The sequence below is a fragment of the Cherax quadricarinatus genome, chromosome 61 (genome assembly GCF_038502225.1).
Source record: "Cherax quadricarinatus isolate ZL_2023a chromosome 61, ASM3850222v1, whole genome shotgun sequence".
Lineage (NCBI taxonomy): Eukaryota > Metazoa > Arthropoda > Malacostraca > Decapoda > Parastacidae > Cherax > Cherax quadricarinatus.
The window spans coordinates 22,999,811-23,023,221 of NC_091352.1; the positions used below are offsets into that span (position 1 = coordinate 22,999,811).

Here is a 23,411-nt window from a genome sequence, read left to right on the forward strand (position 1 = left end):
GAGGTTAGTGAGTGGTGGTATGATGCATCACTGCAACACACAACACACTGGTGACTCAGCAGTGAGGTTAGTGAGTGGTGGTATGAAGCATCACTGCAACACACAACACACTGGTGACTCAGCATATTTACAAGTCCACCCCCACACAACTACAAGCTTTCACAACCTCTTGTAGTTATAGGAACCTATCCAGTGACTCTATATGAGTATATATATGATAGAAAAATAGCAATAAACAACATTTTTTATTGTTGGTTAGTGTAAACATGTTTTGTAAACAATATAATGACAGCAAAGTTTGTGCTGTTATTGTGAATATATACCAAATAGTCTTGATATTGGTCTCAGAGGCCATAAAAGTTACTTGAAAAAATAAAATAATAAAAAATAAAAGAAAAAAGTAAAAAAAAAAACTATTACTGGGTGACTGGCAATCAGCGATGTTGCTGTATGCAGTTCAATTTCTGTCAACTTCACGTCTCCATATCTCGGTAAGTATCGATGGCAAAAAATTTAGAAAAAAAAATCTATCTTTTCATAAGAAAAAATAATTTTTTTTTTTTCGAATTTTTACTGACTCTGAGAACAGGTTTGGGAGAGGGCCTGCTGACCCTGAAAGAGTTAAGAATGCTGGACTACCCAATACACCAAAGGAAGTGCTGATCAGGGAAGTGAAAAGTACTGAGCTTAATTTCAAGGATTCATACAGGATCCAGCAGAGACAGAAACTCAAAATATTTCTTTTCATATGCAAAAAACCAAGGCAAACACCACATCTAGTATCGGGCCCTTGCTCAGACAAAATGGAACTTACACAGATGACAACAAAGAAATGAGTAAGATGACTCACGAAATCGTAATGACACGATTGCAAACAAACCATACCCCAGCTGGGATTGAACCCGCGACGGGCTGGAGTTTTGAGACTCTCTGACCGCGGGTTCAATCCCGGCCGGGGTATGGTTTGAAATGAGTAAGATACTGAAAACTCAACATGAGTCTGTGTTTAGCAAGCCACTAATCAGTCTGAAGATCGACAATCCAAATTTTTCATGAGCCACAAAACTCCGTCAATGTATGCCAGATTTCTGAAGCTGTCCTAACTCCACTAGACTTTGAGAAAGCCACTGACAACATGCCCATACACTTGGCTCCAGGCTCAGACTCGTGGAACAAGTGTACAAGTTTGGAAGAATTCTTTGTATCTTTGTCCAACCTTTGGACGAAGACCTACTTCGGCTAGTGGATGGTACCACTATGACCCTGCCTTCTCCTACTTTGCCTCACCTGACTACAGTATGTAAGCCACGTCTACAGCCCTATGCTGTACATTCTACAAGATTGATGGACTGAACACATCGACTCCAGGCTGAGGGACTGATTAACTCAAACTCCTCCTCTCCTTACACCCTTCTGCTTTGCATTGGACTGATGAAGCCACTGTGTGGCAAAAAGTTTCCTAAATACAGATTCCCACATGTTACATAAGTGTCTCAATCTTCAACTTGTCGGTTTTCAAAACCATTCATCACACACTATAATATTACTGAGGGGTAACTATAAAATTATTAGTTTCAAATGCCTTGACAAAGGGCATTATTTCTTCTAAAAATGGTGTTACATGAGAATGGGAGCATTCCTCTATATTTATTCTACTGCATCAATGTGGAGACAACTTGTACACAATGTAAAGTGTTGGTATTACTAACCAAATTCATCTTAAACCAGCAAATATTAGAGCCTACAAGACTAGAAAATACACTGGACCTCATCTTCACTAACAACAATGACCTGATACGTAATATAACCATATCAAAGACAATACACTCAGATCACAGCATAATAGAGGTACAGACATGTATGCACAGGGCTCCGGACCAGCAAAATGTGATCAATAATGAGGGCATCTTCACAAAATTCAACTTCAATAACAAAAACATACAATGGGAACAAGTCAACCATGTCCTAAATGAAACAACCTGGGAAGATATCATAAACATGGATCCGAACCTTTGCCAAGAAAAAATAAACTGCTGTACACTAACATCTCCACTCAAAGCAGATGAAATTGCAGATCTAGAGAATATACAGAGAACCTTTACTGCACATATAAGTTCCATCAAACACCTTTACTGCTGGGAACACTTGGAAGTACTTGACTTGTACTCGCTGGAACTAAGGCGAGATACATCATAATCTAGAAGGAATGGTCCCTAATCTGCACACAGAAATAACTCCCTATTAAAGCAAAAAACTGGGCAGATGGAGCAAAATACCCCCAATGAAAAGTAGGGGTACCACTGGTACACTAAGAGAAAACACAATAAGTGTCCAGGCCCTAGGACTGTTCAACAGCTTCCCACCACTCATAAGGGGAATTACCAATAGGCCCCTGGCTGCCTTGAAGAGGGAGCTAGACAGATACTTAAAGTCGGTGCCAGATCAGCTAGCCTTGGTTCGTATGTTGGACTCTGTGCAGCCAGCAGTAACAGCCTGGTTGATCAGGCCCTGATCCACCAGGAGGCCTGGTCATGGACCTGGCCGCAAGGGTGTCACTCCCCGGAATATCCTCCAGGTAGGTTCATGAGGGACTCTCCCAGTGTTAATATACCCTCTGCTTATCTTCCTTTGCATAATAAAGGTTAAAAAATGAAAGGAACCTGTATGCAATATTTATACAATACCTACTTCATGTATATTTGTGCATCAGTTTAGTTGGTACACTCGTATATTGTAGTAAACAAAGTAGGACGTGTGTGAGGGTGTTTTTGTTGTTGTTGTTGGTCTTTAGGGCTAACAGTAAGCAACCATCCCACACACCCTTTCCTATAGACAGATATTTTTGCTGAAAATGCAAGGGAAATGTTAATTTTATTATATTCCTTGACTATATAAACTTATTAATATGTACTGAATTGTTTATACACAAAAGCAATATGGTAGTTAACCCTTTGACTGTCGCAACCCCCAATCCTGGTGTCACAAAATTTAACCCTTTCAGGGTCCGTCCCGTAGATCTACGGCTGGTCGGTGAGTGTCCAAACCGTAGATCTATGCCAAAATTCTAGCGCCGTCAAATTTAGCGCGAAAGCGCTCATAGGCCTACATGTGAGAGAATGGGTCTGTGCCGTGGGTGTGCGCCATAAACAAAAAATCTAGGCGCCTGCATAGCATTGTGGGAACGCCGGCTCAGTCACCCTTGTTCACCATGCCTCGTCGCAAGTCAGCTCTCACTCCCCGGAAAATTGGGACTCTCCTCTTCCTGTCTGATAGTTCTGACACTGATGGAAGTGGAAATGAAGACGAATTCTACGGCTTTGATAAGTTAGTGACCGAAAATAATGACCAGGATATCGATAATAGTGCAGAAAACCCTGACGATCCTCGACCTTCTACCTCTGGTGTGGGCACTCGTGACTCACGGTCGGGTGATCCTAAACGTAAGAGAAAACTAATATTTTCCCATGGCCTGGCCTCTGACTTCAGTAATGATGATGATTCTGACGTGGATTGTGATTTTATTGCGCTCGACGATCATTCGAGTAGTGATAGTGAGGAAACATATTCACCAGTGAAGCGTCGGTATGTTCGCCGCTGCATGCGCTCGGGTAGTGTACCCTATGCTGTGCCCAGGGGACGGAGTACATCCCGGAGTACATCCCGGAGTACATCCCGTGGCCCTACACCCATTTTAGGTAGTGATAGTGAGGATGATGTGGCTACACTTGGCATGGATGGGCCACAGGCATCAGTGGATGGTGTTAGTGGGGCTGGTGGTGGTAGTGGCACCACCATGCGTGACTCACTGTGCCACGCGGGGACCCACGCTGCTGACTCGTCAGTTCAAGGACAAAGCGGAGCGTCACCCACCAGCCCGCCACAACCACCCGTACAACCAGCCTATGATGTCCAGTATCCACCAGCAAACCGTATCTGGGATTGGCAGCAAAATCCCAATTTTGTTCCCAGCCCTCACCACTTTGATGACTCTCAAAGTGGAATTCTACCTACCTGTCCCCTTGGAACCACGGCCAATGAACTGGAATTCTTTGAATTATTCTTTGACCAGCCATTGATGGAAATTATTGTCAGGGAAAGTAATAAGTATTTTCAGTACACCATGGCAAATACGATCTTATCACCACAGTCAAGACTACACAGGTGGAAAGAGACGACTGTTGCAGAAATGTATTTGCTTTTTGCAACAATAATGCTTATGCCTCACGTCTATAAGCATAATATAAAAGCATACCGGTGGCCTGGTGGCTAAAGCTCCCGCTTCACACACGGAGGGCCCGGGTTCGATTCCCGGCGGGTGGAAACATTTCGACACGTTTCCTTACACCTGTTGTCCTGTTCACCTAGCAGCAAATAGGTACCTGGGTGTTAGTCGACTGGTGTGGGTCGCATCCTGGGGGACAAGATTGAGGACCCCAATGGAAATAAGTTAGACAGTCCTCGATGACGCACTGACTTTCTTGGGTTATCCTGGGTGGCTAACCCTCCGGGGTTAAAAATCCGAACGAAATCTTATCTTATCTTATCTTATCTCACAGATCGGCTAATTTGTACCCCATCCTTCAGTGAAATAATACCAGTGAACAGGTTTATCTTACTGTTACGTATGTTGCACTTCTCTGACAAAACCAGGCCTGACAGAAGTGACAGGTTATACAAGATTAGAAATGTTTTCATGTATCTCAAACAAAAGTTCAGGATATACTTTTATCCATTCAAGAATCTTGTAATTGACGAGTCTTTGATTTTGTTCAAAGGTAGACTGTCATTCAAGCAGTATATACCGAGCAAGAGGAACCGCTTTGGTATAAAATTGTTTGTACTCTGTGATTGTGACAGTGGCCTGGTGTTGGATATTGTTGTATACACGGGTAGTAAAACATTGAAAGATACCAAGATGTTATTGGGTATATTAGGTGACGTAGTGAGAAACATGATGGCACCTTATCTTGGTAAGGGCCATACATTATATACCGATAACTGGTACACAAGCCCATTACTCAGTGATTTCATGCGAGTGAACAAGACAGATGTGTGTGGCACAGTGCGTTCTAATCGTAAACATATGCCCAGGCTCAACGCAGGTGTTCGTGGTGATGACGTGCAGGTGTTTACTGCCAATGACATCATGGCATTACGGTGGCATGACAAACGAGATGTCACATTGTTGACAACCATTCACCGTAATGAAATGCAAGACAGTGGCAAAGTTGATCGAGTGACTAATGAACATATTCGAAAACCAGTGACAGTGATTGATTATACACAAAACATGCGCTTGGTTGACAAGTGTGACATGCAGATTGGTTTTGTTGACTGTGTTCGTAAGAGTTACAAGTGGTACATGAAACTTTTCTTCCATCTCATGGACATTTCAATGCTGAATGCATATAATATGTACCAAATAAAGACTGGTAACAGACCACCGTATGGTGAATTTTGTTTGTCTGTTGTCAGACAACTCATAATGAAGTACCAGGTAACAACACCTGCAATACAACATGGTCCTCGAATTCACCACAATATACCCAAGCGTTTGAGGAGAGAAGGTGATCATTTCATAATACAGCTTCCTTCAACTCAAAAGAAATTTGCTCAGAAGAGATGCATTGTCTGTGCACAAACAAAACGACGGCAACAAAGATGCAAAGACACTCGGTTTATGTGTGAGGAATGTAAGGTGCCTCTGTGCATGGTGCCTTGTTTCAAGGAGTTCCACAAGCTCCAGCAGTTCTAAAACCATGTCCAGTGATTGTAAATATGTAAATATATGATAGAACATTAGTATTATATAATATTTGTGCATGTTTATTGTAATAAACAACAGTGGTAAACAATAATATGATAATAACTTTAGTGCGGTTATTGTGTTCAATACAGTGAGTATATATATATCAATTATATACAGTATTGGTCTCTCAGGCCCCAAATGTTAGTAGGAATAGAAAAAAATTGGAAAAGAAAAGAAAAAACAACTAAAACAACAAAATAATATAATACGCGTATGTGGAATTCGTCGATGTTGCCGCCACCACATCATTTTCTACAAACTTCTTGGCACTGTATCTCGGTAAGTACTGATCAGATTCTAATTTTTTTTGTTTTATTACCTTCACAAAAATATGCTCTTTAATTCTGTAAGAAAAAATAATTTTTTTTTTTTTCAAAATTTCTTGGACACTGGACTTCAGATTTTGGCCTTGGACCCTGAAAGGGTTAAAAAAATATATATATATATTTTCTTATGAAATGATAGAGAATCTTTTCCCGATTGTAATGACACCAAAAAAACGAAATTTGATGGAAAACTGACGGAATTATGCTCTCGCGAAGTTAGCGACCTTGGCGCTGTTTACAAATCGGCGATTTCGCCCACTTTGAGCCCTATTTTCGGCTAATTCCATTGTTCCAGTCGCCCAAACTCATAGCTATTTCTTTAGAACTCCATTTTTTCTATCGATTGAGTATAAGAAACTGCCCATTTACCGATTTCAACTACCTAATAATGTGGTCAGAAATTTGCAATTTGGCCAATTTAAGGAAAACTAAAAAATATGACAATTTCAAAATAAGGTCCAGAATGAACAATGCAGACATTCCTGGCTCTAAAATAACATTCTTTTTGTTCATCAGTCACGTCTCCAGGCCCCTCTGATATTACTCTTGCTTTCTATTTTGAATTTTTATTCAAACAAAAAATAGAAGACTTACTATTATGCAGACTACTGCAATACTGTAATAATTGTATAAATAACATCAGCCCATTCATGACTGCATATTAGAATGACTAGTTGGACATTTATTGGACAATGGCATCATTTGTTTACTTTTGAACATTGGCAAAATCAAACATTTCCCATACTTTGAGGTCCATTTCTACGTTCTTTTTATAGTAAAATCAATCAAAGTCACCTCTATTTCTATAATATGTTTTCCATTCTATCAAATGAGACCAAGAAAACGAGAATACAACCATAAATACTATACGAAAATAGGCCACAAAGTCGGCATTTTAATTAAAAAAAACGGTCAGTTTTTTTTTTCTCATTATGCACTGCGTGCTCCAGGATTTTTTTTATATGGTGCACACTGACCACACAGACCCATTCTCTCACATGTGGGCCTACCAGCTTTCTCCTGCTTGATTTGAAGCCGCTAGAATTTATGAGTACAGTGGTCCCTAGTTGTTCGTAATTAATCCGTTCCTGGAGCCATTACTATAAACGAAATTTACGATTTACGAATCAATTTTCCCCATTAGAAATAATGTAAATACAATTAATCCATTCCTGACACCCAGAAGTATTAAAACAAAAAATTTTTTAACATGAAATATACATGTAGTACATAAACAATACAATGGGAAATGATGAATGAAACATTAACAGCATAACACTTACCTTTATTGGAGATTCTTCTTAGTGTATGGGAGACTGGAGGAGGAGAGTGGATTGTTTATAGTTTGGAAGGGGAATCCCCTTCCATCAACACCTCAGGTACCATTTGCTTTTCTGGGGTTGCTTCTCTTCTCTGTTTCTTAATGCCACTAGCACCACCTTGAGAGTCACTGGAGTCCTGTCTCACAAAATAACTGTGGAGAGAGCTCTGTTTCTGGCGTCTCTTTAACACTTCCCTAAAATGGCCCAAGACTTTGTCACTGTACATGTTGCCAACCTGGCTTGCAACAACCTTGTTAGGGTGATGTTTCTCCATAAAGCTTTCCATCTTACCCCACATAGTAAAAATCTCTTTAATTTCTGAAGAAGGCACCTTCTTCCTTCTCTCTTCCTCCTCCTCTGCAGCAAGATTCTGAGCTGTGATGTGTTGCTCTTCCTGCTGAAGCTCTTGCAGCTCCTCAGTGGTGAGCTCTTCATTGTGGTCTTCCACCAATTCTTCCACATCCTCCAAACTCACATCCAACCCCATGGAACTACCCAGTGCCACAATTGATTTTACAACAGACATAGGCTCATTAGGGTCAGTCCCAAATTCTTCAAAATCCCTCTTGTCGACACAATCTGGCCACAATTTTCTCCAGGCAGAGTTCAAAGTCCTGGTAGTCACTCCCTCCCAAGCCATACCTATAAGGGTTATGCAGTGGAGGATGCTGAAGTGTTCTCTCCAAAATTCCCTTAGGGTCAAGTGAGTGTCTGTGGTCACAGTCAAGCACCTGTGAAACATTGCTTTTGTGTAGAGTTTTTTAAAGTTTGCAATAACCTGCTGGTCCATGGGTTGGAGGAGAGGAGTGGTATTCGGGGGCAAGAACTTTACTGTGATGAACCCAAACTCCTCGAAAATCAGGTCATCCAAGTTTGGAGGATGAGCAGGTGCATTGTCCATTACTAGCAGGCACTTGAGATCCAATTTCTTTTCCAAGAGATACTCCTTCACACTAGGGCCAAACACTTCATTGAACCACTCGACGAAAATTTCCCTCGTGACCCATGCCTTACTATTAGATTTCCAAAACACACACAATTTACTCTTCATAACATTGTTTTTCCTGAACACTCTGGGATTTTCAGAATGGTACACTAGTAATGGCTTCACTTTGAAATCCCCACTAGCATTAGCACAGAACATTAGCATCAGCCTGTTTTTCATAGGCTTGTGTCCTGGCATTGCCTTTTCCTCTTGTGTAATGAAGGTCCTCTTTGGCATTTTCTTCCAAAAGAGGCCTGTTTCGTCACAATTGAACACTTGTTCAGGTTTCAGTCCTTCAGCCTCTATGTACTCCTGGAATTCATGCACATATTTTTCAGCCGCCTTGTGGTCCGAACTGGCAGCCTCACCATGCCTTACCACACTGTGTATGCCAGTACGGTTCTTAAATCTCTCAAACCAGCCTTTGCTGGCCTTAAATTCACTCACTTCACCACTATTTGCAGGCAATTTCTTTACCAAATCTTCATGCAACTGCCTAGCCTTTTCACAAATAAACGAAGTCATAAGAGTATCTCCTGCTAATTGTTTCTCATTTATCCACACCAATAATAACTTCTCAACCTCTTCCAGTACTGGTGATCTCATTTTTGTCAGCATAGTTACTCCCTTTGCAACAACAGCATCCTTTATTTCATTTTTCTTGGCCACTATGGAACATAAGGTTGTGTAGGGTTTCTTATACATCCTGGACAGTTCGGCCACACTTGTACCACTTTCATATTGTTCAATGATGGTTTTCTTAAATTCAATCGTATTTCTCACCTTCTTTACCACAGGCTTGGCACTAGCAGCTTTCTTTGGAGCCATGGTAGCTTATTTAGTAATTGCAAGCACTAAAATAAATGGAATATTATGAAATATTTCGCTGGAGCACGTGAGGGGACCTTTGCTCACTGGTAAACAATGCCAGACTGGCTGCCGCCCTGGCTCACGCCATGGGTACGAGTCCCGGACGAACTACGACTCGCGAGTCAACCTATGAAAAGCGAGTCCATGTTTATATGAAAATACCCCTATGATTGGCGAATTTTACGATTGCCGGGAACTACGAAAAGCGGGGGACCACTGTATATATACGTCAAACACGGTACCTCATAAGACGTATATATACGGCCGCGACAGTCAAAGGGTTAATTTCACAGCAGTAATTATTATTAACATAATATAAAAGAAGCACTAAACCTACAAAAGTCATACAGAACAGCATGGCAGTGGATAGTTCAGGATCATAGAGGAGTAAGGATGGAGAGGACAAGAGAGAGAGATTTAGAAATGGCTGTGAGGAGTGCTAGAGGAAGTATCTTTAAAGTTTGTATAGGAAGCCAGTTGCTGTCAAAAAGCCAATAAGGAAGTTTGAATCAAAGGTGGGTCCATCAGCAAGGAAGGAAGATAAAGTAAGGGCATCAGAGAGGTGACAATGTCACCTCTCTGATGCCCTTAAAGAGGTAATTCTGTGTGCTCGTTGATAGACCAGACAGTCCAACAGAATATGGCTAACTGAAACTGGAACCTGACAATTCTCACAGAGTAAGATGAGTGTGTCCGATGCAAAGACCAGAGAGCATAGTCCCCCAACCTCGACACTGATGACAAGATGATGAGATCAATTTAATTATCTGCCTCAGTGCTGGAGGCAATGATGTAGCCTCTCCTCACTTAGCGACGTACTCGATTACCGATGCCTCGGACTTCCGACAGGTTCATCACCTCGGGTGTGGACAGTGTGGCCACACCAGACCCTCAGCCCAGCACCTCTGGGGTGGCCAGTATGTATTACTACTCAGAGGCAACTACACAAGTGGAAATTATCATTTTCCCACAGTTTTAGTGATAGTGAAAGTGATACAAGTGAGAGATTGATTTTATGCCCTTTAGAGGATTTGTCAAGTGATAGTGATATACATGTATGTTAATCCCCAGTGAAGCGTACCTTTAGGTATGGTTGAATATGTTCAGGCAGTGTGCCATAAGCAATCCCCAAGGGTCATTGGAGGTCACGATCAAAAACCCCGGCCACTGATAGTGATACTGATCATGAAGGGGAATATGCCAGGATGGAGGAGTAGGGGGAGGAGGTGGTGGTGGGTGACATGGTGCCTGGGTTGCATGGCATGGTGGGTGGGCAGACAAAGGAGCGCCTGGCACTCCCTCAACCATGTGCTGCCTCCACTCCCATCCCTCCTTCTGCTCCCCCATGCCCCATGCCACAGGTCCACCCTGTACTACCAGACTGTGAATGGAACTAGACAGAAAGTACACCATTCATGCCACATCCTTTTGATTTTGATGCCAGTAGAAGTGGCATCCTCCCAGAATGTCCCATCACGAATGAGTCTACAGAGTTGAGACTATTTCTGACTATACTTTGACAAGCCTATAATGAACTTGATTGTCACCCAGATGAACAATTACACCGCTATATAATGGACAACACAGAGGTTGCAGAATCATCATGGCTGTGCAGGTGGAAAGATACAACTGTGGCCAAAATTATTTATTCCCTGACACTGTCATGCATATGCCACATATGTATAAGCACAATACAGCACAGTACTGGTCCACAGACTACTGTGTCAGTACAGTAGTAGGGCTCCACTTATATGGTATGTTAGGTTCCAGGCTATCGCTAAAAAGCAGACATTGCCAGAAAGCAGAATGCCATTTTTTCTATTTATAAATGCATATAAATGCCAGACAATAAATTTACACTAACTTATATTAAGTTAGTAATAGAACTAGGCATTAAAAAAGACAATAAAAAGTAAAATACATACACAGTACATTCATTACTTACCTTAAAAAATTTGTAGTGTTAAAGTAGGGCAAGAGGTGAGTAGTACTTATTTGTAGGATGTCAGGTGTAGGAATCCCTGGCTTCCCATCTCATTCCCTTGGATTGGGCAGATATATTTGCTAAGTGGGTTTGGGTTTGAGAAAGACCTGCCTAGTATGGGCCAATGGCCCTGCTGCAGTGCTCCTCCATTTTTATGTTAAAGGGTTAATGGTCACATAAGTTATTAAGGGGCTTAATAACTAAAGAATTCATCAAACACTATACGTTAGTCCTCACTAAATAAATCAGAAAGTCCAAGCAACTATACTATTTTAATACAGTGGACCCTCAGTTATCAGCCGTTCATGTTATCGGCCAACTCGGTCATCAGCTGGTTTTTCGGTCAGTGATCAGCCGTTATTTCAGTGATTGGCCGTTTTAGAAGCATCCGTCCGCCAGCTGGGGCCGCTTGCGCGTCAGTTTGGCTGCGTCTCTCTGTGCATGAGGAAGCCTCTGCTCATACATCCAGACATTTCACTTGTTTTCCATTGTCTTCCGTGGTTTTTTGCAGTGCAACTGCGAAATAAGTAACCATGGCTCCAAAGAAAGTTCCTAGTAAAGTTCCTGTAGTAAAGAGAGACACACCATGGAATTTAAGCGTGAAGTGGTTGATAAATACGAGAGGGGTATGCGGGTGCTGGAACTTGCCAGGATGTATGGGAAAAATAAATCAACAATAACAGCCATCCTGGCAAAGAAAGAGCAAATCAAGGATGCTAATATTGTGAAAGGAGTAACTTTTCTAATGAAACAAAGGTCACCAATAATGGAACAGATGGAAAAGTTGTTGTTATTGTGAATTAAGGAAAAACAATTAGTGGGAGACAGTGATGTGGAATTTATTATTTGTGAGAAGGCAAAGCAGTTACAAGAGGATCTTCTACAGAAAACTCCTGGAACAAGTGCTGCTGGTAGTGAATTTAGGGCCAGCAAGGGGAGGTTTGAGAGACTTAAGAAGCATAGTGGCATACACAGTGTTGTAAGGCATGAAGAGGCTGCAAGTTCTGACAAAAAAGCGGCTGAAAAGTACATACAGGAGTTCAAGGACTATGTATAGGCTGAACAATTAAAACCCCAACAAGTGTTCAATTGTGATGAAACAGGCCTGTTTTGGAAGAAAATGCCAAACAGGACCTACATCACACAGGAGGAAAAGGCACAGCCAGGACACAAGCCTATGAAAGATAGGCTTACTCTTTTGTTGTGTGGTAATGCAAGTGGGGATTTTAAAGTAAAGCCTTTACTGGTGTATCACTCAGAAAATCCCAAAGTGTTCAAGAAAAACAATGTCATCAAAAATAGATTGTGTGTTATGTGGAAAGCTAATCAAAAGGCGTGAGTCACAAGGCAAATTTTCAGAGAGTGGGTTAATGATGTGTTTGACCCAAGTGTGAAAAAATACTTCCTGGAAAAGAAATTGCCACTTAAGTGCCTCCTGGTACTGAACAATGCTCCTGCACATCCTCCAGACTTGGAAGACCAAGTGTTTAGGGACTTCAATTTCATAAAAGTGAAGTTCTTGCCTTCTAACACCACTCCTCTCCTCCAGCCTATGGACCAGCAGGTCATTTTTAACTTCAAAAAACTATACACAAAAACAGTGTTTGAAAAGTGCTTTGAAGTGACCTCTGACACTCAGTTGACCCTAAGAGAGTTCTGGAAAGATCACTTCACTATCTTCAATTGCATAAGCTTTATAGGTAAGGCTTGGGAGGGAGAGACTTCCAGGACTTTGAACTCTGCTTGGGGAAAACTGTGGCCAGGTTGTGTCCAAGAGAGGAATTTTGAAGGGTTTGAGGCTGACCCTGACCTTGCCGACCCTGTGGACTCTTTTGTGGCACTGGGGAAGTCCCTAGGGTTGGAGGTAAATGGCAAGGATGTGGAATAGTTGGTGGAGGACCACAGGGAAGAGCTAACCACTGAAGAGCTGCAAGAGCTTCAACTCAAACAGCAACAGACTGCAGCTGAGGAACTTGCTTTAGAGGAGGAGGAAGAGGGAGTGAAGGAGGTGCCTTCTTCAGAGATTAAAGAGGTGTGTGCAATGTGGACTAGGGTGCAAGCTTTTGCAGAGAAACACCACCCTGACCAAGCTGAAACAAGCCGTATCTGCAACATGTTCAGTGACAAAACCCTGTCCCACTTTAGGGAAATCTTAAAGAGACGCCAGAAACAGAGCACTCTTGACAGTTATTTTGTGCGACAGGGGTTCAGTGACTCTCAAGCTGGTCCTAGTGCATTAAAAGACAAAGAAGGAAAGTAACCCCAAAGAAGGCTTTGCTACCTAAAGTCTTTATGGAAGGGGATTCCCCTTCCAAACACTAATTCCTCCCTCTTTCCTCTTCTCTATTTTCCAGAAGCCAGCATTAGCCTTCAATAAAGGTATGTAATACTTATATAATTGTTAAAAGTTTTTTTTTTTTTTTTGTGGATATTTTTGTCTGGAACGGATTGATTGTATTTCCATTAATTCTTATGGGAAATATTACTTCAATTTTCAGCCATTTCGGTCTTAGGCCTACCTTCTGGGACGGATTACAGCCAATAACCGAGGGTCCACTGTAAATTCACTGAAACAAGAGGTGATATTAAAAAGACCTGGAAAACACTCTCTCAGATCTTGGGCAGCCTCGAACTGAACAGAACTAGTAGTATTGTACTAACTAAACCGAACGAACCGAAACTGCGGCCAATTGATACAGCTAACAAGATAATGGACTTCTTCTCAAACATAGGATCAAATCTTGCCAGTAAAATTCCATTACCAATATCCAAGCTAATGATTATCTAAATGGAAACTTCCCAACATCCCTCTACCATGCACCAACAGAGCCCACTGAGGTTACTGTGATTATTAACTCTCTAAAATACAAATCAGGAAATGTAACCCAAGTGCCACCACTACTGTATAAATGAGCGGCTCAAATCCTTTCACTCACCATTGCATTACTCTTTAACATATCACTAGAAACAAACACTTTTCCGGCATCACTCAAACTAGCAAGGATTACACCAATACACAAAGGTGGTGATCCAACAGATGTAAACAATTATAAGCCAATAACTTGCCTTTACTCTCCAAAATCTTTGAGAAGCTCATACACAATAGGTTATACTCCTTTATAACATCATAAAGCATCCTTAACCCCTGCCAGTTTGGCTTCAGGAGAAACAAAAGCACAAGTGATGCAATAATAAAAATGCTAGACCTACTTTATACAGCACTTGAAAAAAACAAATACCCACTTGGACTCATCGTTGACCTTAAGAAAGCTCTTGATACAGTGGACCACAGCATCTTACTCCTCAAGCTTGATTATTATGTTATAAGAGGCCATGCACTTACATATATCAAGTCATACATTACTAACAGAAAGCAATAAATCTTGATCGAAGACACAACCTCCTCAACAAGACCCCTGGATACTGGTGTACCACAAGGAAACATTCATGGTCCCTTTGAGAAATTACATGCACGAGGTTCACAATTAGTTTTATGCATGTTATTTGGAAAAGATGCAGCTAAAGTAATTATTACTCACCAAATTTTGTTGTACCTCTGAAGCAAGTGGGACTTAAGTCACAATTGGTCACAGGAAAGTGACTCCTCCGATGCCCACACACCTCAACCACACTCACGCTAAGTGGAACCTTAAATTATTTAATTATACAGCTTCTCCTCACTTACCGACGTACTCGTTTACCGACAACTCGGACTTACGACAGGATCTCTGACCAGTATGCATGCCTAAATATTGTATATTAGAGTTGATTTCTTCTATTCTGTTTATTACAAAATACACTACATTAGTGTATAAACATTTAAAAAATATGCCAGAAATGTTATAAATTGTGCAAAGGCGACATTAAAACAATATCAACAATGGTTGACACAAACCCACTACCACCATAGTGTGCTCCTCACTTAGTGACAAATTCATTTACCGACATGGTCTTAGGAATGGAACTCCGTCGTTAAGTGAGGAGAGGCTGTATGGAGAGGTTGTATTTAAGAAACCAGTAATTCTGGTAAGATTATTTTTCATGTACTGTATGAATTGCACTTGACTAAAAAATGTGTTAAGGTCTATTACAATTAACATCAACACTATAAAAGCATATGGTGAACACATCAACTAAATTCTTAATATTAAAACTCATCAATTTAGACCACAGGTGGAACACACCCTAATGCTACCTAGCCAGCTAGAAATACAAAGACCAATGTAAAACTACTGTACAAAATAGGTGAGCATTACTTATCCAAGGTGTGTGGTAGGGAAGCTACTGGTGTTCTTCAATATTTTCCAATTTTACCACTCTATCATAGTGGTTTCACACATATTTTCTTCCCATGTTGCAGTGGAGGACATTGCTACATTATTTAATCATCGTCCGAGGCCGCTCCACTAAAATTTTGCCCCAATGACATCCAATTCCAGTCGACAGTTATTGTGATCAGTCTTCCTCTAAATTTCCATTATGGCATCCTCTCCTTCCACCAGTCTCCACGCCTGCTGGTTCTTTTTTCACTCAGAAATTAAATTTAGATCACCAACAACACATTTTGCACATTATTTACATTACTGAAATTTATACATTATAAATTTAGGAAAATTATGTCAAATTTTCCACAATCCCCTCCTTTTCCTTTTATACATCAACGACCTTCCAAGTGTATCTCAACAACTTGTGTCTATTCTCTTTGCTGACGACACTCTAATCTCACACTAATCTACTCTCACTCAACACTATTGTTAATGAAGAACTCGCAAAAATAGCAACCTGGATGACTGTCAATAAGCTTACACTGAATATAGACAAAACCTTTTATATTATGTTTGGGCGTAGAGCAAGTGAGGTCCAATTAAAAATTATGCTTAACAACATCCTTATTGCTAAACATAATGAGGGAAAATTCCTGGTTCTACACCTTGACAGCAACCTGAAATTCAACGCCCATATCCAACACATAACAAAAGTATCCAAAACAGTTGGCATCTTTTCAAAGATATGTTACCATGTACCACAAACAGCACTACTTACACTATACTATTTACTTATCTACCCCTACCTCACTTATGCAATTTGTGCCTGGGGTTCCACAATGACAAATCACCTAAAGGCAATAGTAATCCAACAAAAAGTTGCAGTGCGAACGATCACACAATCCACAGCCAAACAACCCCCTTCCCCACTTTTCAAAGACCTAACCCTACTCACTATACAAAACACCCACTCGTACTACTGTGCAAACTATATTTACAGAACAATCAATTCCAATATATATAAGTTTGGGGTGCCAGGTGTAAATGATAATGGGAGCCCTTTGATTGAACTTTGTATAGAAAGGGGTTTAGTTATAGGTAATACATATTTTAAGAAAAAGAGGATAAATAAGTATACACGATATGATGTAGGGCGAAATGACAGTAGTTTGTTGGATTATGTATTGGTAGATAAAAGACTGTTGAGTAGACTTCAGGATGTACATGTTTATAGAGGGGCCACAGATATATCAGATCACTTTCTAGTTGTAGCTACACTGAGAGTAAAAGGTAGATGGGATACAAGGAGAATAGAAGCATCAGGGAAGAGAGAGGTGAAGGTTTATAAACTAAAAGAGGAGGCAGTTAGGGTAAGATATAAACAGCTATTGGAGGATAGATGGGCTAATGAGAGCATAGGCAATGGGGTCGAAGAGGTATGGGGTAGGTTTAAAAATGTAGTGTTAGAGTGTTCAGCAGAAGTTTGTGGTTACAGGAAAGTGGGTGCAGGAGGGAAGAGGAGCGATTGGTGGAATGATGATGTAAAGAGAGTAGTAAGGGAGAAAAAGTTAGCATATGAGAAGTTTTTACAAAGTAGAAGTGATGCAAGGAGGGAAGAGTATATGGAGAAAAAGAGAGAAGTTAAGAGAGTGGTGAAGCAATGTAAAAAGAGAGCAAATGAGAGAGTGGGTGAGATGTTATCAACAAATTTTGTTGAAAATAAGAAAAAGTTTTGGAGTGAGATTAACAAGTTAAGAAAGCCTAGAGAACAAATGGATTTGTCAGTTAAAAATAGGAGAGGAGAGTTATTAAATGGAGAGGTAGAGGTATTGGGAAGATGGAAGGAATATTTTGAGGAATTGTTAAATGTTGATGAAGATAGGGAAGCTGTGATTTCGTGTATAGGGCAAGGAGGAATAACATCTTGTAGGAGTGAGGAAGAGCCAGTTGTGAGTGTGGGGGAAGTTCGTGAGGCAGTAGGTAAAATGAAAGGGGGTAAGGCAGCCGGGATTGATGGGATAAAGATAGAAATGTTAAAAGCAGGTGGGGATATAGTTTTGGAGTGGTTGGTGCAATTATTTAATAAATGTATGGAAGAGGGTAAGGTACCTAGGGATTGGCAGAGAGCATGCATAGTTCCTTTGTATAAAGGCAAAGGAGATAAAAGAGAGTGCAAAAATTATAGGGGGATAAGTCTGTTGAGTGTACCTGGTAAAGTGTATGGTAGAGTTATAATTGAAAGAATTAAGAGTAAGACGGAGAATAGGATAGCAGATGAACAAGGAGGCTTTAGGAAAGGTAGGGGGTGTGTGGACCAGGTGTTTACAGTGAAACATATAAGTGAACAGTATTTAGATAAGGCTAAAGAGGTCTTTGTGGCATTTATGGATTTGGAAAAGGCGTATGACAGGGTGGATAGGGGGGCAATGTGGCAGATGTTGCAAGTGTATGGTGTAGGAGGTAGGTTACTGAAAGCAGTGAAGAGTTTTTACGAGGATAGTGAGGCTCAAGTTAGAGTATGTAGGAAAGAGGGAAATTTTTTCCCAGTAAAAGTAGGCCTTAGACAAGGATGTGTGATGTCACCGTGGTTGTTTAATATATTTATAGATGGGGTTGTAAGAGAAGTAAATGCGAGGGTCTTGGCAAGAGGCGTGGAGTTAAAAGATAAAGAATCACACACAAAGTAGGAGTTGTCACAGCTGCTCTTTGCCGATGACACTGTGCTCTTGGGAGATTCTGAAGAGAAGTTGCAGAGATTGGTGGATGAATTTGGTAGGGTGTGCAAAAGAAGAAAATTAAAGGTGAATACAGGAAAGAGTAAGGTTATGAGGATAACAAAAAGATTAGGTGATGAAAGATTGAATATCAGATTGGAGGGAGAGAGTATGGAGGAGGTGAACGTATTCAGATATTTGGGAGTGGACGTGTCAGCGGATGGGTCTATGAAAGATGAGGTGAATCATAGAATTGATGAGGGAAAAAGAGTGAGTGGTGCACTTAGGAGTCTGTGGAGACAAAGAACTTTGTCCTTGGAGGCAAAGAGGGGAATGTATGAGAGTATAGTTTTACCAACGCTCTTATATGGGTGTGAAGCGTGGGTGATGAATGTTGCAGCGAGGAGAAGGCTGGAGGCAGTGGAGATGTCATGTCTGAGGGCAATGTGTGGTGTGAATATAATGCAGAGAATTCGTAGTTTGGAAGTTAGGAGGAGGTGCGGGATTACCAAAACTGTTGTCCAGAGGGCTGAGGAAGGGTTGTTGAGGTGGTTCGGACATGTAGAGAGAATGGAGCGAAACAGAATGACTTCAAGAGTGTATCAGTCTGTAGTGGAAGGAAGGCGGGGTAGGGGTCGGCCTAGGAAGGGTTGGAGGGAGGGGGTAAAGGAGGTTTTGTGTGCGAGGGGCTTGGACTTCCAGCAGGCATGCGTGAGCGTGTTTGATAGGAGTGAATGGAGACAAATGGTTTTTAATACTTGACGTGCTGTTGGAGTGTGAGCAAAGTAACATTTATGAAGGGATTCAGGGAAACCGGCAGGCCGGACTTGAGTCCTGGAGATGGGAAGTACAGTGCCTGCACTCTGAAGGAGGGGTGTTAATGTTGCAGTTTAAAAACTGTAGTGTAAAGCACCCTTCTGGCAAGACAGTGATGGAGTGAATGATGGTGAAAGTTTTTCTTTTTCGGGCCACCCTGCCTTGGTGGGAATCGGCCGGTGTGATAATAATAAAAAAAAAAATATCCTGACCTGAAGCACTTTCTTGACAGTTGCAAAAGGACCCATGGCCACAAAAATCTCTATGGCATTCCCTGTGTCAGGTTAAATCTTTTCAAAAACTCAGCGTACATAAAAGGACCCAAAATCTGGAACTCTCTACCAGAAATCTCCAGAACCACTGACTCTGCTAGCGTTTTTAAAACTACAGTTAGAAAAAACCTTTTATCCTTAACCAATCCCAGCCTGTCATAAATATGTAAAAAGCCTATATGTGCATTTGCTCAATATCATGAACATAGGTAAATCATTATAATCAATATATGCTTACTCTCAATATCTGTAATAAACTCAAATGTAATATTAATTATTCCACTGTGTCCACCACAGGTTACTAATCTAAACTGTAATTCTTCTCTACCAAATTTATTAAAGCCATATAGCATGAACTAATAGAATAACCAGTTTTCTTGTATTCATTGTAACTCACCTAATGAGCATATGTACAATTTTGCACTGTTCTTACCTTATTAATCTTAAATTAGTCTTAAGTTGGCCCAAAATGTTCTGCATATAAAGGGGCTTTTGACATGTACACCCAATAGTTATATTCCTTTGTACAAACATGTATCATGCTGAAATAAAAATTATTATTATTATTATTATTAATATTATTATTATTATTATTATTATTATTAAAGTAAAATTTCACATATGAGAGAACATGTCCAATGATTCCATAACATTACAATTTGAGCAGCAGAAAGTTGTGGTCTACTGTACTGAACACTTTTTTTTTTTAGATCAATAAGAGAGCCCCATTGTATATTCATAATTTTCAAGAAACAGAATGAGCTGAGCATTTTTTTTTTATTATAACACTGTTGATGCTTTGTCACAAGACATAAGTGTAGAGATTCAAGATGTATTTATGACATGTCATGAGCAGCACCAGAATTTCTGTACATGGGGGTTAGGAATGGCTATTTTGGAGGATTGCATATAAACAAGCAAAGCCATATAAATGGACTGTAATGGGACTTTGCTTGATGATGGCTTCACATCCCACAGCCGCTGATGCAACAGCACCTGGGCTGTTAGTGTAAAACTGGTTGTAAGTATAATTACCCCTGGGGGGGTGTTGTGTCAGTATTTAATTGAATAACCAAATAGTGATGATGGCCTTATACTCACTTGTGTTGGGCTCAAAAGCCCACACCTTACTGCCAACTATAGGGTGATTTTGAACTCCTTGTTACACAAGAACTGCACAGTCCCCTGCAGAACAAGTAAATTCAAAACCTACCATGCTCTTGTAGTGTGAACTAAGGTGTTGATTGCACCTTTCGATAGCTATCTGGTGAATTGATTGAAGCTGAAGTGTCCTTGGCTGTCCACTCAGTCTAGGAATACACTACACTTGCACTGGTACACTATGTTCCACAAGATTTGTCCTTTTCACAGTGATGTCATTACAGGAAGCTGATCACACATCTCTGTAATTGTTCTGCTGTGTCCATTGAGACGTTTATTAACAAAACAAGTGATCACTAATGTCTTTGCTATTACAGCATGACACATGAGTTGTCTTGACTTAGTCTAAAAGAAACTTCCCCGCGGCGCCTCCATCGCCCTGGCATGCCCTTGACACAAAAGAAGTGTCAATCAAGCATGTTTCCCTTGCTTGCCACGATGAAGCAATGCAGAACGCTTGATTCTCGCTGTCTGGCCATAGGTAACAATTCATGCTATCTTAAACATGGTAATAAAGTGGGTGCAGGATTTTCCTTAATTGTCCTGTGAAGGTAATAGACTGATTTTCTCTTTTCCACACTCATTGCAAGAGTGGTCTCTTGCAAAGACGTGGCATGATCATGACACACGGTCATATACTTGCAATTAAAAGTGTTGTTGCAGAAGCAAGATGTCATTCCTCTTCCTGAGAGGGCTGAAAGAGCTGAAAAGGGTTGAAAGGAGCTGATAACCCCCCTCCTGGAGAAAATTTCTCCACAGCTATTTTGTGGAAGGGAGCTACAAGACTTGAAGCAGCATTATTACTATTACAACCCAGGATTCCAAATGGCCTGTTACCCCGGGTGTAATGGGAGCAAAATAAACACAGCAGAAAAAGTTTAGATTTATATTATCCTTCACCAATTTAGAACAGCAATATGTACACTCTGTACAGTGATAAGTATAGTGCACTCCACGGTAAGCAAGGCAGAAATAGAAGCCACAAGATAGCAGACCGTGCTTCAACCAGCTCTAGAATGGGAATGACAAGGGCAGACAGGAGAGCGGTACCCACATAACCTCTGCGATTGCCAAAACCATCTTCTTATTGGCTAGAACCTGGTCACTAGTTGAACGACGGGGCCCCATCATCAACTCTTAGCAACCTGGTTCGCTGGTTGGGGGAGATAGCCTGTAAATGAGGGTGTGTACATGCGCCGAATAAAGGTTACGTACTCTTTGCATGCCACACCCCCACCCCGAGAAGGCTCAGGATTAGGCTGCCACCTCCCAGTGGTAACCGTGCCGCCATGGCACAAAATAATGGGACCGCCTTTCCTCTCCACCATCCAACTCTTAGATAGAGCTCAGCTTTTCTTGTGACCAAAAGCCAAACCCTAAACTTAGAGTGAGACAGCAGTCAGACAGGCTAGCATAGGTCCAAGATACAGGCGGACGGTAGCCTGCATCCCCTCACTAAAAAAAAAACCCACACCAGAGGATAAAAAAAAGAGCTTGAAAAGGGGTTACCACAAATAACATCCTAACCTAAAAATATTATACTCTAGATAAAGAGTCTGCCAACATATTTTCTTTGCCGGCAATATATTTAATTGAAATATTATATGGCTGCAGCCTTAGCGTCCAGCGCATAAGCCTTGTGTTGTGGTTCTTCATGGCTTGGAGATATACTAGAGGATTGTGATCACTGTAGACTGTGACCACCTGCGATGTCTGGCCCACATAAACATCGAAATGCTCCAAAGCCAGTACCAGCGCGAGGGCTTCTTTTTCAATGGTAGAGTAAGCCCTCTGATGTGGCTGGAACTTGGCTGAAAAGTATGCTACAGGCTGCAACTCCTTGTTCCCGATTTGTAATAGTACTGCCCCAACCCCAGACTCACAAGCATCAACCTGTAATGAAAAAGGTTTGGAGAAGTCTGGAGACAAGAGAATGGGTGCAGTACACAATAATCTTTTTGCTTTATTAAAAGCAGTGTTACAGTCTGACGTCCAAATAAAGGGAACTTTATGACTGGTAAGAGGGGCTACAATATCTGAGAAATTCTTACAGAATCTTCTGTAAAATCCTATCATGCCTAGGAAACGTTGAAGAGATTTCCTATCATGAGGAACTGGATAATCTTTAATAGAAAGAACTTTAGCAAGTTTAGGTGTAACTTTACCACTACCTACTTCATGGCCTAGAAAAGTGACAGTGGCCTGGCCAAAGGAAGATTTAGATAAATTAACTGTTAAATGGGAACTCTTAAAGGTCTCAAAAAGAGCCTTAAGTCAAAGTAGGTGTTGATCCCAAGTATCAGACACCACAACAATATCATCTAGGTACTCTGCCGTGCCTTCAAGTCCTTTAATAGCCTGATGGATAAGTTTCTGGAATGAAGAGGGGGAATTTTTCATTCCGAAGGGGGTAACTGTGTATTGATAATGACCTCCTGGAATTATGAAGGCAGAGATTTCCTTCGCTTTATCTGTCAAAGGTACCTGATAGTAGCCTTTAAGGAGATCTAACTTGGACACAAAAGTAGCCTTACCCACAAAGTCAATTACGTCATCCAGACGAGGAAGAGGGTAAGCATCTGTAATGGTGACCTAGTTCACCTTACGGTAGTCTGTACACATACGAAACCCTCCATCAGCCTTCTTCACAAGGATGCACGGTGAAGCCCATGGACTAGATGACTCCTCCACTAAACCATGCTTTAACAAAAATTCTACTTCCTGCTGAAGTAGCCTTTGCTTTTCAGGATTAGCTCTGTAGGGGGAGAGTTTAATTGGTTTAGAGTTTCCCACATCTACATCATGATAACCTAACGCACATTTTTTCGGCACATCCGAAAAAATATTAGGATATGACTGTAGAAGCTCAGTTAAATTTGTTGCTTGC

At 41.0% G+C, this 23,411-nt stretch overlaps 1 long non-coding RNA gene across 3 annotated transcripts in view; it reads right to left on the reverse strand.

Moving 5' to 3' along the window:
* The window catches only part of LOC128699245 (uncharacterized), a 105,594-nt gene that overhangs the window by 11,332 nt on the left and 70,851 nt on the right, over positions 1 to 23,411 (reverse strand). For 2 of the 3 annotated variants that reach the window (XR_011393722.1, XR_011393723.1), the window contains exon 3: positions 19,797 to 19,905. This is a non-coding gene — a long non-coding RNA (uncharacterized lncRNA). Of the gene's footprint in view, positions 1 to 15,552; positions 15,808 to 19,796; positions 19,906 to 23,411 lie in introns of all 3 variants that reach the window. The other variant, XR_008408569.2, reaches the window with a different exon arrangement.